The 13818-nt window shown below is 51.8% G+C and overlaps 1 long non-coding RNA gene across 1 annotated transcript in view; it reads right to left on the bottom strand.

Moving 5' to 3' along the window:
* LOC142910289 (uncharacterized) overlaps positions 1-13494 on the bottom strand; it is a 55446-nt gene extending 41952 nt beyond the window's left edge. Inside the window, exon 1 of the long non-coding RNA XR_012932828.1 lies at positions 12910-13494. This is a non-coding gene — a long non-coding RNA (uncharacterized LOC142910289). The remainder of the gene's footprint in view (positions 1-12909) is intronic.
* Positions 13495-13818: the final 324 nt, after the last annotated feature.

The following is a 13818-nucleotide window of genomic DNA, read 5'->3' as shown; positions in this document are numbered from 1 at the left end:
CTGGCATACAGGAGGTTGTGAGTTCGATCACGACCCTGACGCCTGCATATTTGGTGGTCACATAGATTTTTCACGTAGATTTTTATCTGCGGGTACTCTGGTTTTCCCCTCCACATTTATAAATCGATGTGCGTTGAGAGTATTTGGCTGCTCATTAATAGCAGCCACTTCGTTGAGCAATAAAGCTGGTAAGATGATACTTGAAAAGGTGTGTGACATGGGTAGAGGTCCTGAATCACAATAATAAAAACTGATTAATCCAGCCAAGCCCCACGCGCGGCTGCTTACGATGAACATTAGGACGTATGTGTGTGTGTATGTTGAACTTATTCTCTACCGATCAATAAGTTCAACATACACACAAAGACAAAAGATCCCCCGTGTAGCCCTAACAGACTGTAGGGGCAAGTGCTGTTCGCGAGCATCTATGAAGGCCGGCACGGCACACGAGGGGGTGGGTGGCCAGCACCACGCCCGAGCGGTAGCGCGCTGCGCTATGAACCTGGCGATCCGGGTTCGATTCCCGCTCACGGCCAACACCAGTGACGATTATCTGAACCGGTCCTGGGCCTCCCCTAGGTCGACTCAGCCTGAAATGAGTACCTGGTGCGGTGTGTAAACATTGCCACTAGGGAGACAAAGGCGGTCGGGCGTGGTGCTGGCCACCCACCCCCTCATGTACCGTTCCAGCCTTCATAGGTGCTCGCTAACAGCACTTGCCCCTACAGTCTGTTAAGGCTATAAGGGGGATCTTTGTCTTTGTGTGTATTGATAATAAAGGTTTTTGGGTTAGATCGCGTTATTTATAAATGTGTCGTAACCCTCCACCACCTGACACGGCCAATCAGCAAAAAAGTGTCACGTTGACAAAAGACAAATAATTCACTACTTTAGCCCACCAGTGTGTTGAAGAATGAATCCACAACATTTACAGTTTGAGTACGACGTGTCGCTGGTAATTACATCCAGCATCATCGGGCAATTCGCCAGAATGGTAAAGCCCTCGCTTGCTCCCGGTCTTAAATAGAGCAGCAGGGTGACGTCATCATTTAACTCATTCAGGTGCAGTGATTTGAGGCGGAGGGGGGGGGTATTGTAATTATCTAATCGATTAGTAATCAGTCAGTGGTTATGATTAGTAATGAGTTGTAGATTAGTAATTAGTTGTAATGTGTGTTAGTGATTATATGCTATGTTAGTAATCCGTTAATTAGTATGTGTTTCCCCTACAAGGAATTGTAATATGTATTATTTAATAATACGCTACCAGGCCGCACTAAGCCTGTAGCTGTCAGAGCAATTAAAGTTATTTTTATTCCTCTCAATTTCAATGGATTCTCTGATTAGTCTTTGCCAGTAATAATTAGTTTTACACAACACTTCAACGTTATCAAAATCAATTGAGTGTCCTTGTTGACAAGCATGTTCTGCCACTGCCGACAGTTGTGTGTGTATGTTGAACTTATTCTCTACCGTACATAGCCAACCGTGCTAATCGGAGGTGCGGGGGGGAGGACAGCAAACTAAACACAAGGGGTTCAAAAGAAATGCGTTTTTTTATCTCGATGATGATTTAAAAGTACATTGCTCACAGTGGCTTCCTAATATCGGAAGGAAGAGCGTTCCAGATGGTCGCAGGAGCACATCTGAAAGGGCGCGATGCGGTGACCGTCTTTGTTCGACGGTTCGCCAACAGCCACTGTGAGGATGACCGGAACTCACGCGGTGCTTTATGCTCCATGACGAGATCAGCAGCAAGGTAATGTGGGTCATTTGTGGCAAGCACGACATCTTAGAGGGATTCCCCACTGAACCGTAACGTCGGTGACGTTTGCATTTCTCTCGCCTGGAATAATTTAACGTAATGGGGGGGGGGGGGGGGGAATCGTTTTTGTTATGAATGTAAAAACGTCAAAGTCTGAGAAAATTTACGAAAAACGAGGCAGTGACAGCACGAGGAGTCGGTTATTGGTGGCGTGGAGGGTGATGGTTACTTTAAACGGACGGTTTGTTACGCACTGCAAAGCCACTGGGCAGAGCGAATTGCAGACATTACAGAAGCACACGGTCAATCCCCCCCCTCCCCCACGGCATCAGAGGAGTCAAACTACGACCACGATCGGGCGACAGTGAAAACGCAATGTAATCGGAAGCGACGTAAACAAATTGCCCCGCATGTCTGTCAATAGAAATGACGGTGGTGGTGATGACGACGATGATGATGAGGAAGTCGACAAGAGACAAATGAACGTGGAATTAGTAGCGAGCTTCTCGATGCCAATAGGATATGCCGTCAATAATATATTCATGACAATGATGATGTGCTGATGATGATGTATCGATGATGATTCCGATGATGCGCTGCTGATGGTGGCGCATTGGGATCTGCAGATGAAATGCACCTTACAAATGTAAATTATTTTTTATTGTTGTTATGATGATGAGAATGATGAAGGGTGTTCGCAAGGGCGACAATGTTTTGCCCAAAAAATATCCAGGGTTGTTGAACAAAGTTGACCTCGTAGAGTTAACTTGCATAAGTCCCAGTCAGGTCATTCAATGTTGACTCGTAAAACCTAATGGCTAAATAAATGGCCCTAGGCGTAATTAAAACATTAGGAGTGGAATATTCATTAGCTGCAGTTGCCAAGAGGACCAAATATATAATTAAAATTTAAAACGGCCGTAAAATCAACCATCCCTGACGCAAAGACAAGCATTTTATGCTCATATCAGTCATTTAGGAACGTACAAAAATAGCCGTTTAAAAACAAGTTCCCTTTTCGGCGAGTCTCGCGGTTACAAATGACGCAATCAGGCAGCAGTAACCACCAGATGTAGCGGGTACATTAACAACTACTCGGGAGTTTTCCCCCTTAAACTACAATTTTCTTGCGGTGGCGCGCGATGATAAACCGTCGGGATCCTGCGGTGGCAGTTTCAATGATTACCGAGTATAAAGTGCTTTAATCAAAGCCGCAGAAAACTGTTTCTCTCTAAGCATGAGCATTAATGCAATCTCCCACCACACGCATTTAATGGATGAGCAATTTCTATCGGGGGGGGCGGGAGGCGAGAGGGGGGGTACGCGATGACCCTAAATCAGAAAGTGTGGCGGCGGCGGCAGTGGTGGCGGCGGTGTTTTAACTCGTGGGCCCCCCATTAAGGAGACATTCCACCCCCCCCAACCCCTAAAATTGAAAACAAACATCGCTTCCAGAATAAATACGCGCGGCAGCGCACGTCCACATTTCAGCCGGCGAGTCCGTCGAAAAAATACAAGTGCCGCGTTTTTCCCCTCTTGTTTTCCCTCCAACAAATAAAACATTAATTCCCTTCCCTGAATAATACAAGCAATATATATAATCACGTACGCTACTTTTAGGGGTGAAGAAAAAAAAAACCCCATTCGGCTCCGCCGTAAGAATATCGTATTGAACATGAATGCGGGAAGGCTCAGGCGCGCTTACACAAATCTGTCCCCGCTGCTTTGTAATTAACGGCGCTAAAGCGACGGAGCAGTTCGTTTTTGTTCGGGAGCAATGCGAGATCCGTTCGCCGTCGACAAATATTACGGGGACGAGTGCGGGCTCGGTGCTTCTCGCACCCAGTGGGAACCCGCGCGCGGTAGTTTGCTGCAACACGAGGCAACGGTCGCTTATGCAAGCATCGCGTCCACCCATTCGCACCTCTCAACGTCTCTCAGCTTTGCTCCCCGACGGTCTGATCCACAAACCCCCCTGTCCTGCCCCGAGTCATGTGCTTGCTTGACATTTGATGCCAGATTTTTGACGCTGCTGTGACATCACAATCCCCCACACCCCCCCCCAACACCTGCATCGCCGGAGCAGAGCGCCGCGGTGGCGAGATGTTAATTACCTCGCCCAGTATACAGGAGGTTGCGAGTTAGATCCTAACCCTGACCCCTGTATATTTGAAGTTTGCTTGTTCTCTCTATCTCCGTGGTTGCGTAAAATTTTCTCCGGGTCTTCCGGTTTTTTCCCTCCACATTTCGATTCAACATCACGCGTTGAAAGTATTTGGCTGATATAAATGTCCATGGGATAAGCCACTTGGTTGAGCTATCGTTTGTGGCCAGGTCGCTTCTGAAAAAGAGCTACGTAGCTCAGTAGGTCTTCCTTACCTGGTAAAATAAAAAAATATATAGTTGAGTAGTAAATAGTTTCACTTAGACTGATGGCTCGGCCCGAGCCTGACCGGACGGGCCCCCCCCCCTCAGGCCTCGTGCCAGCGGAGAGGTCGACGAGCACTTCCGGTGCCCTCCGTCGCGGCCGGATTTCAGCGGTCCAATCGTCGCGGGGACCGGCAGGTATAAGTACGTGCGTACGCGTGGATGTCGAACTTCTTTCGCACCGTTCATAGCTAACCGCGCTAATCGGAGGTGCGGAATGCCGGCGCACAATTAACTCCGCCTCTTGCGGTTTGATTCCCGCGCATGCGGAGCCTCTCCGCGCGGATCCGCCGCCCTGCCAGGGGAAGCGCTCTCCGCGAGCGACACCTTCGGAGCTCTCTGGCGGACTCGACGCAGCAGCAGCAGTCACCGAAGCAGCGGCGGTAGCAGCGGCGGCAGCAGCAGGCGCCGCTGGCGAGCCGAGCCGGCGGGTCAGCGCGAGGCGTCCTCCAGAGAAAAATCCCCCCCCCCCCACTACTCAAACCTGAAACTCATTTCCATTTCCCGTGCCCTTCCTTTCACAGCATTGTTATGAGTTGGGGGGGGCTGCGTAAACAGGCACCGCTCCAAGGGCAGGAACCTGAGCGCGAATGCTGCCACTTCTGTTGCTCCCAGCCACTCAGTGGGGTCACGCAGACGCAGCCAACCACCGCCCCCCCCCAAGCCGACCCACCCAGCCAACCCCAGCTGCATCCCCGCCCCGTACGCCCGTGCATCATACGGGGACTACTTTCAATGATATGGGTGACGTTAGCGCAACCACCTGTGCACATATTACTATCCCCTCTATTCTGTTCCCTATGAAAAAAATATATTTCATGACCAGGGCTTTGTTTCATACCGGGCCTGTCGTGGCCAGTGGCTCGGGAAAATATCTCCGCACCCGGCACACCACGTCCAGTAATGCCTCTCTTGCTATGGCTGTGGCTGCTACAGTTAAGTCACGTGCCGCCTGCTCCTGTCCATATCAGCGAGCTGGGAAAATATAAAATGAGAGGTTAAGTACCGCTTGCGACTACGAGCAGCGAGACAGATGCTCTCCTAATTCTTCACTGCATGTTCAGCACCTCCAATTGGCACGGTTGGCTACGTACGGTGAGAAAGAAGTTCAACATACACACATAAGCCATTTCCAGTTCACCCTTGGGTGCGACAGGGATGTGTCCTCTGGCCACTACACACAGTCAGAGAAGCCTACATGGCTGTATGTTCGTCCATCCATCTGTGACTATTTATTTTTACTCTTATTTTATCAGGTAAGGCCCACTGAGCTGTATATCTCCTTTTTTAGAAGCGACGTGGCCACAAATGATAGCGAGACCAAGTGGCTTATCATGTGGGAATTTATAGCAGGCAATACTTTAAAGACATGCTTCTAAATGTAGGGGAAAAAACCGGAGGGCCCCAAGGAAAATCCACGCGACCACGGGGAGAACATGCAAACTCAAAATATACAGGATGCAGGGTCGGGATCAAACCCACGACCCCCTCCATACCAGGTGAAGGAGTTAACATCTCAGCACCGCAGCACTCCTCCAGACAGAAAGAGGCTCGTCGAGGCCGAGGTCCTCACACACACACAATAACATATGCACGAAAAATACAATTATCCCCCAAATATCGTACGGACAGTGAACGCAAATGCTGTCAATGAGCACCTATCAAGGCTGGCAAGGCACACAAGGGGGTGTGGTGTGGCCATCACTAAGCCCGACCACCTTTGTCTCCCAAGTGTCGATTTTTTTACACACTGCACACCAGCTATTCATTTAAGGCCAGAGTCGTGCAGTTAAGATACTCGCCACGATGTTAGCCGTGGCCAGGAATTGAATCAGGTCGCCGAGTGCGGAGTGCTGTGCGCTAACCACTGCTCCGCCCAAACTCACAATCACATACAGTAGTAGCAGCCGTCATTCGCCACTAAGTGGCGGTGCCGGCACCACAGAACTTGTGCCAGGCTCGATGCACTTTGAGGCCACGGTACAGATACAGGTGCCATGGCACGACTGACTGAGATGACTGTGCTCCCCACTGTGCCAACTTAATGCGTTTTAGCCACCTGGTGCTTTGCTTATTTTTGTAGGAAGACAACTGCCTCCAATTGCCCAATAGTGTCCTTCATGAGCCTCCGCCAGAGAAACTGATCTTGACACCAGTCATCGGCAAGTCCAATCAGCTCAAAATCCTCCCACACCACATCAGCCCATCTCTTCTATAGCCTGTGCCATGCCTGATTAGCCCCCTCTAACAGAAGCTGCTTAGGGATGTGATGGCTGGGTATGTGGGCTACATGACCCAGCCAGTGCAGCCTCGCCTACCAGCAGATCTCACTGATGGGACTGTCCAGATCTTTCAAGGATCTGTGAGCTTCTCACACTCTAATCTATTCTGGTTAAAGCCAGGATGGACTATTGGCAGGCGAACCGGAAAGGTTTATATCCGGCGTAAGCATAGAGAAAGACAGGTCACAATCGTGGCCAAGAATACCCAGAGCTTCGAATGGAATGGAGCAACAGGTCAGACAGCTTCTACACAACAATTAACAGCCGTTGAAATAATACCGCTCAACCGATGAGGAGTGAGACCTCCGCTGGAAAACCAAAGCTAGTCATGTGTACACTGCTCAGGCATGGAAACTTCCCCATTCTCTCCACAACTACCCCATCACTCAATGGCGAGTTGAGGGGATGGAATATTTCATGACATAAAAATAGCCTGGCAGGTTCTTTGTTTTAGCGGGGCTGATGAAAAGGCCCCGTCTCTTCGTGGCACACTCCAGGTTCAGCAGAAGAGTATCCAACTCCTTCTCAGAGTAAGCATAAATAACCAGATCATTAGCATGCATAACACGGATGACAAGTATGGAGCCATTCACCATAACCAAGCATCGATCAGCCTCCCAATGTACCAGATGTAAATTCCTCTGGCACAGCCATGGAAAGCTTCTCGAACTACGTGGTCAAAAAAAAGATGTGAAATAGTGCAGAGGCCACAGGACATCCCTGTCGCACTCCAAGGTGAACAGGGAATGGCTCCGACTTCCGTCCACACAGCTTTACCCGGGCCTGCCCACCATCCTGAAGGTCCTTAATGATTGTGTGCTCAGGGTCATGGACCCCGAAATCACAAAGAATAACATACAGTACGTACAAACGCACGCACGTACACACACACGCGCGCATACACACACGAAGTTTTGTATAACCGCAACCTGTTTACATTTCATTGCCAGTTTTATTTTAAAGTTCGCAATCAATATTAATAAAGTGTCCGTCTTATTTGTACTTTTTTTACCGGTGTTACAATTCCTTATGCGCTTTTCCATCTCATATAAACATACGCACAAATATATACACGCGCAGAGATATATATACACACACACAAACAAAATGCAGCGGCCGCGCTAATAAATAAGTAAAAAGAATAACAATTTATATTCTTGGTTCTTTCGGCAAAGTCACGTGACTTTACCGAAAGAACCAAGAATATGAATCCCTGCAGTCACGAAAGCTTTAAAACAAAAGAACAATTTAATTCGCGAAAAGAAATAGTCCGCCGACAGCGTCGTAAACACACTTACTCTCATCATCATAACAAGTATAATTGTATTTTCTGAAACAGCCAACACGTTATCATCACAGGCGCATGGGGAGAAGTCGCGCACGCGTCCTTCCACAAAATACCACCCCCACCCCGGCCGCTCTCGCCTTGACAAATCCACACCACAATCCCATCCATTGGCCATTATGGGACCCTTAATGCTTTATGGAAATTAAAAGCCTCGCCCGTGTCGAACTCGCTCGCTGTTCTGCGCATTCCACCGGCCGTCTCTGTTGGCCTGCAAGCACACGAGCAGGGTCCTGATCGCGGGTAGAGGAGAGGCCACTCGTTCGGTGCACGTTTTATTTTTTTCGGAAGAAAGCCACCGCCACTATTCACGGGCGGCGTGATGGCCGTGCCACGCACACCGCAACTCAGCCCCAGCGAACTTCGCTGCTAACGGACTGCAGATATCCTCACCCCAGTGCCGGATTATCCAAGTCGCAAAGGTAGCTACCATATGAAGGAGCTACGGGCCCCGCACTTTCAAGGGCCCTGGGCTAAATGCTTTCAAGCTATCGATTCCGGTTCGGTGATTCTGCACTTGCTCTATTACTATAGTACTATACTGCCTTCAACTTTTATGAACGACCGGGTGTTTAAGGTTAGCGATTTGTCGTTTTATCTGGCTGTATAGCAAATGAAAAAAAAATACAACAAATTTGCTTTGCAGGTAATTTTTGTTTTAATATTTGTTTTTTTTCTTCATTTATGGCCCCTTGAGAACATATGCTACAGGCCCGGCACGAGCTTAATCCGGCACTGTCCCTACCACTCCAGACGCAAACCGCGAGCGTGGGGTGGGTATGGTGTGTGTGTCGGTGTGTGGGTGGGGTGTGGGGTGAATGTGGTGTGTTTGGGGTGTGTGTGATGTGTGTGGGGTGTGTGTGAGGTGTGTGTGCGTGGGGTGTGTGTGCGTGGGGTGTGTGTGCATGGGGGGTGTGTGCGTGTGGTGTGTGTGTGTGTTCGGCAAAACCCCCTACCTCCTCGCGGTGCCCGACGGGCAACTCTGTCGTGGACAGTGCTGTGGGGGGAGGGCCAAATCCGATTGCCTCCTCCCCCCATGGCGTCTGTGACCACCACAGTGGCTAAACGGGGGTCTGGACGGGTGCGAGGGGCTGCTAACCCCTCCACCTTCAAACATTTACCACTAAACCACGACTGAAATATGTAACTAATAAGCTTGTGCCGGAGGCCCCGGGGGGACAGGCGTCTATGACGTCTCCTGGCCAACCCCCAATTGGCGGAGCCAGGAGATTGAATCTCTACCCTCGGGGCTCCTCCAGAAACAACGAAAAGCCACTACGGATGGCCACGTGGAATGTTCGAACGCTCACTACGGAGGAGAGGCTGCCAATCCTCTGTCGGGAGCTGGACCGGTACCGCCTGAATCTCTGTGGCATTCAGGAGGTCCGGTGGACCGGTTCTGGCTCCTGCCACCATGAGGGGTGGACAGTCCTCTACTCGGGGCAGCAGACTGCCAAACAACAGGGTGTGACTCATCTTGTGAACAAAAGAATGAAGGGGGCGTGGGAGCGTGGCGTATGAGTTGTGGGAAGCTGTAAGCCCCAGGCTACTTTGGGCTCGCCTTCCCATCAATCGGAGGCGAGGAGTGGTGGTCATGGTTACTTATGCCCCCACCGAAGACGAACATCTGTGGAGGGATGCAGGCAAAGCCGATGAGTCAGATGCCTTCTATGACCTCCTGTCACAGGTGCTGGCTAAAGTGGCCCCTCGGGATAGAGTCATCTTGTTGGGTGACTTCAATGCCAGAGTTGGTCATGATGCTGGCACCTGGTCTGGAGTGATTGGAGGGCATGGGCCAGATCAGCTCAATAACAACGGTAGGAGGCTGCTAGATTTTTGTGCAGCCCATGGGCTTGTAATTACCAACACGCTGTTCCGGCATCGGCGCATCCACACAACATCATGGATGCATGCCGGGTCCAAGCAAGAACATCTGCTGGACTACATAGTGACGGACCAGCTGATGCGAGCCCATGTCCTTGACACCAGGACCTACTGTGGAGCTGATCTGCCCTCTGAACATCGACTAGTTATCTGTAACATGTGCCTGCCATTCTTCCGCTCCGGTGGTGGGTGTACACCCAGGACCCCATTCCACCCTAAAGTGGCCTGGTCTCAGTTATCTGATGAAAGTTGCAAGCAAAAATTTCATCATCGCTTGCGGCTGGGGTTGGCATCGTCCCCCACTCCTCCTGATGTTGAGGGTAAATGGGCGAGGCTTAGGACTGTGACTAATGCAGCTGCAATGGCTGCTTTGGGTACGCGGTCCAGACCTCCCCAGAGACCCTGGCTGACAGAGGAGGTGTTCAGGATGGTTGAGAAAAAGCGACAGGCCCACTGTCATCGGCTACAGAATCCCACGTCAGAGAATGAGGAAGCTTACCGCAGCCTTCGCTCAGAGGTTCGGAGAGCCGTGAGGCGTTCCAAGGGTGGGTGGTGGTCGCGGGTTGCTGAGGAGATGGAATCTGCCCCAGTGGCCCGCGATCACAAATCTATATTTAACGCCATCAAAAAAGTAACCTGCAGCGCCACACCTATTACCATCATTTGGGGAAAAACGGTGATCCAATCTCCGACCCCCAGGAACAGGTTTGCAGATTTGCTGAGCATTTCTGTGAGGTCCTGGGGGGGGGGAATCCCTCAGCCAGGAAAACATCGTGGCACAAAGTGGGGATGACCCTGCTGAGGCTGCAGTGCCTCAAATATTGGAAGAAGTCACCCCCTGTGAGTGGCTGGCTGAGGTGTCATCTGTTGAGGAAGTACTGAAGGCGATCCGGAGTCTGAGACCAGCGGGTAGAGATGATCTCCTGAGCGAAATGCTGAGGGTGGCGTTTGTGCACAGACTGCCCTATATGACATCATAACAATCTGGACCACTGGACGGGTTCCGCAGGATTGGAAGGATGCCCTGGTGGTCCCCCTCTTTAAGGAGGGGGACCACTCTTTAAGGAGGGGGACCGCACAGAGTGTAACAACTACAGGGGCATCTCACTCCTCAGTGTGCCGGGAAAGGTCCTGGAAAGGATTATTCAACATCGCCTTGCCAGGCACGCTGAGGAGATGCTTGCAGAGCCCCAATGCGGTTTCAGGAAAGGGCGGTCCTGCGCAGATGCCATATTTTCTGTCCGTCTGCTACAGCAGAGGTGTAGGGAATTCCAACAAGACCTACATCTCTGCTTTATTGACCTGGTCAAGGCCTATGATACCATCAGTAGGCCTGGGCTCTGGGTTGTTCTTTGTGCTTTTGGAGTCCCTGACCCTCTGCTCACGATCATTAAGGATCTTCATGATGGTGAGCAGGCCCGGGTAAAACTACATGGCCAGGAGTCAGAGCCATTCCCTGTACACCTTGGGGTGCGACAGGGATGTCCTCTGGCTCCTACATTATTTAACATCTATTTTTACCACGTAGTACGTGAAGTCTTCAATAGCTGTACCGGGGGAATCTCCATTTGGTACAGATATAATGGGAGGCTGATCGATGCCCGGGTGCGGTCAAGGGATGGCTCCCTATTGCTCAACCACGTTATGTATGCCGATGATTTGGTAATAGCTGCTCATTCAGAAGAGGAGTTGAAGACGCTGCTGCTGAGACTGGAGCGTGCCACTAAGAGATGGGACCTTACCATCAGCCCCACCAAAACTAAGCACCTGCCTGGGTATTTTGTACCATCGGACACTCCACCCCCACAACTCCCAATCGGTGATGGGGCAGTTGTGGAGAGAGTGGAGAGTTTCCCATACCTGGGCAGTGTGCTTATGACCGGCTCCAGTTTAACAGCAGAGGTCTCACTCCGAATCAGTCGAGCGGCAATATCTTTTCATCGGTTGCGTAACGCTGTGTGGAAGCTACCTGGTCTGTCGCTCCGCACTAAGCTTCATGTCTTCTCGGCCACGGTCATTCCCTCCCTTCTCTACGCTTGCGAAACGTGGACCCCCTTAATGGAGTATCTTCGCCGGTTGGAAACATTTAGGCTAGCCTGCTGACGATCAATCCTGGGTTTAACCAGGCTGGATTGTGTGAGGAGCTCACAAATCCTTGAAAGATCTGGGCAGGGTCCCATCGGTGAGCTCCTCCGGCAGGCAAGGCTGCGTTGGCTGGGTCATGTAGCCCGCATGCCCAGCCACCGCATGCCGAAACAGCTTCTGTTCGGCTGGATCGAGGGGGCTAAACGGGCACGGCACGGGCTAGAGAAGAGGTGGAGTGATGTGGTACAGGAGGACGTGGAGCTGACTGGACTTGCCGATGAATGGTACCAGCGGTGTCAAGATCGGCCTCTGTGGAGGAGGCTCGTGAAGGACGCTACTGGGCAGTTGGAGCAGTCGCCCTCCAACAACAACGGACGGCAGAGGAGCGACGCTCACAACAACGAGCGGAGCGCCGGGTGGCTAAAGCACAGCAGGTTGGCACAGTAGGGGGCACAGGTGGTGCATCAGCCAGTCATCTCAGTCAGTCGACCCGTGGCACTTGGGTCTGCCTCGTGACCTCCTGCCAGCGGGCGTTCGACACTTCACGTGGCCTCAAGCTGCACATGGCCTGGCACAAGCGTCGTGGTGACGTCACCGCCACTTAGTGGCGAATGGCGGTTGTTGTTGTTGTTGTGTGTGTGTGTGGTGTGTGTGGGGTGTGTGGGGGGTGTTCGTGTGTGTGGGGTGTGTGTGGGGTGTGTGGTGTGTGTGGGGGGTGTGTGTTTGGTGTGTGTGTGTGGGGTGTGTGGTGTGTGTGGGGGGGGTGTGTGTGTGGTGTGTGTGTGGTGTGTGTGGGGTGTGTGGGGTGTTTGTGGGGTGTTTGTGGTGTGTGTGGGGTGTGTGTGTGTGGGGGGGTGTGTGTGGTGTGTGTGTGGGGGGGCGTGTGTGTGTGTGGTGTGTGTGGGGGGTGTGTGTGGTGTGTGTGTGGTGTGTGTGTGGTATGTGTGTGTGGTGTAAGTGGTGTGTGTGTGTATCGTATGTGTGTGTGGGGTGTGTGTGTGGGGTGTGTGTGGGGTGTATGGTGTGTGTGGTGTGTGGGGTGGGTGTGTGGGGTGTGTGTGTGGCCTGTGTGTGTGGCCTGTGTGCGTGGTGTGTGTGTGGGGGGGGTCTTAGCCACTTACCCGCGTCGGCCAGTGGCCCGAACCAGTCCTGGGCCTCGCCTAGGTCGACTCAGCCTCAAACGAGTGCCTGCAGCGGGAAGGGTGTTTGCATCCGCCACTGGGTAGAACGAGGGCGACCCGCTCCCACGTGTGCAGTGAACAGCACTTGCCCCCAGCAGCCTGTATGGGCTACCACGGGGGGGGGGACCCTTTGTCTTTGTACCGCAACCCACCGCACCTGATTGGGCGCTCCTCCGATTAGCACAGGCCCGGCCACGTACGGTGGTGAAAGAAGTTCAACACACAGTACAGTACATAACAAACAGTACAGTACATAACAAACACACACGCAAGCGGGCGCGGTCGGAAGCGAGAGTGCGAAGTGAGCCGCCTGTGTTGAAGCTTCCCGGTCCGTCGCTCCGCACGAAGCTTCGGGTCTTCTCTTTGCGTGCGTAAACGTGGACCTCCCCACCTCTTGGTGGAACACCTGCGACCGGTCAAAGACGCTCGGTGCCGGCATGCCTAACGATCCCACCCTGGCCTCACTGCGTGGCGAGGAGCTCACGGATCATCGGGAAAGGATCTGGGACACAGTGGTCCCATCGTTGGCTGGGTTCCGTGAAGCAGCCTCTACAAGTTTGGCCGCGTAAAACGATGCACGTGGCTGGAGAAAGGGGGAGAAGAGATGGAGCTCATTCCGGTACGGCGTGGAGGAGCTGCTCAGTGGACACAGCGACCATCGGTACTGATGGCCTTAATCTAAGTTGTCTTGTGGTGGTTGTGGTTGGGGTTGTTGTTGTTTGACTTGCATCCCCACTGGGATTTTTTTTGGCACACAGCGTTGGTGTACGGTGCTATTTCAGGAATAATTTTGATAGGTTTTTTTTCCCCCCCTGGATTTTCTGTTTGCACAGTCACACAAAGTCACTT

This window comes from Petromyzon marinus, chromosome 4 (assembly GCF_048934315.1).
Source record: "Petromyzon marinus isolate PM22_M1 ecotype Great Lakes invasive population chromosome 4, UKy_Petmar_22M1.pri1.0, whole genome shotgun sequence".
In the NCBI taxonomy this organism is placed as follows: domain Eukaryota; kingdom Metazoa; phylum Chordata; class Hyperoartia; order Petromyzontiformes; family Petromyzontidae; genus Petromyzon; species Petromyzon marinus.
Note: the sequence above shows the minus strand (reverse complement) of the source record. Positions and strands in the feature narration are given on the sequence as shown.